The sequence below is a fragment of the Syngnathoides biaculeatus genome, chromosome 6 (assembly GCF_019802595.1).
Source record: "Syngnathoides biaculeatus isolate LvHL_M chromosome 6, ASM1980259v1, whole genome shotgun sequence".
Lineage (NCBI taxonomy): Eukaryota > Metazoa > Chordata > Actinopteri > Syngnathiformes > Syngnathidae > Syngnathoides > Syngnathoides biaculeatus.
In genome coordinates, this window is record NC_084645.1 from 16,358,090 (window position 1) to 16,359,410 (window position 1,321).

Here is a 1,321-nt window from a genome sequence, read left to right on the forward strand (position 1 = left end):
CTACTCACAAGTAGGGGGCAATGATCAAAGTTCAAACATACAAGCGACTAAACAAAGAGGCAGTAGCGCACAGAGGAATACCAGGAAAATGCTCCATCTTAAAAGGGTGAAACAAGAACACAAAAATCATTTGACAATGAACACTATTCAATATGGCATCGACAAAGAAAACAGAAAAATTAGACATGAACCAATTCAGTGATCAAAGTCAGTCTTCATGGTTAAATTTTCATAAAACTGTGATCTTGAAAAAAAAGTACATCCATCCATCCATCCATCCATTTTCTTCTGATTATCTCAGATCCAGTTGTGGGGCAGTAGCTTTAGCAGGGAAGCTCACACTTCCCTCTCCACAGCCACTTCCTCAGGCTCTTCTCACGGCACCCCGAGGTGTTCCATGGCAAGCCGAGATACATAGTCCCACCAACATAAGATCGGTTGTCCCTGGGGTCTCCTCCCAGTGGGATGTGCCTGGAACACCTTCACCAGGGAGGTGTCAAGGAGACACCCTAAACAGAAGCCCGAGCCACCTCATCTGAAATCTCTCGATGCGGACGAACAGTGGCTTGACACTGAGAACCTCCTGGGTGGCTAAGGGGGAGCCCGGAAACCCTGCAGAGGAAACCCGTTTCGGCCCCATTATCCGGGCTTGTGTTCTTTCTGTCACGACCCACAGCTCGTCACCATAGGTGAGGGTAGGATCGCAGACCAATCAGTAAATTGAAAGCTTCGCTTTTTGGCTTAGCTCTTTTCATCCATACATCCATCATGAATGGATGGATAGAAGTGGATGTGGATGAATTCATCAAGGGATGTACTGGGCCCATAATTCAGTCTAGGAATTAGACATGGAGAGGCCCTCAGTGCCGGTGACCTAAAACCAAATTGTTTTTGGATCTTTCTGTTGCACAGTGAGGCCTCGACCACAAAGCAATGAGCGGTCGACCATGATTTTAGGTCTCACCATTTTAGCAGTATCTTGATTTAATTCTCTACTTTTTTTTTTTTTTTTAAAAAAACGATTACATCTTAGTTGCTTGCACAAGTATACCCACCTCTGGAATTCTGGAATACACCGTGTCAGTCTACAAGCTTCCAATGTAATAACCCAATGCATCTGCCTTACCCTTAGTTTTATAATCAAAATGACCACAGTGTATTTTGTACTTCCTGTAGCAGTGCTTTTTTCTTCGCACTTCAATCAACGACACTTAGATTTGTAAAGACCAAGCCTTTTATTTGCCACATTGAAATGTGATACACTTATCACAGTATAAATAATATTTCGCAGGTGACATGTTTTCAATTTATTTACTTGAGA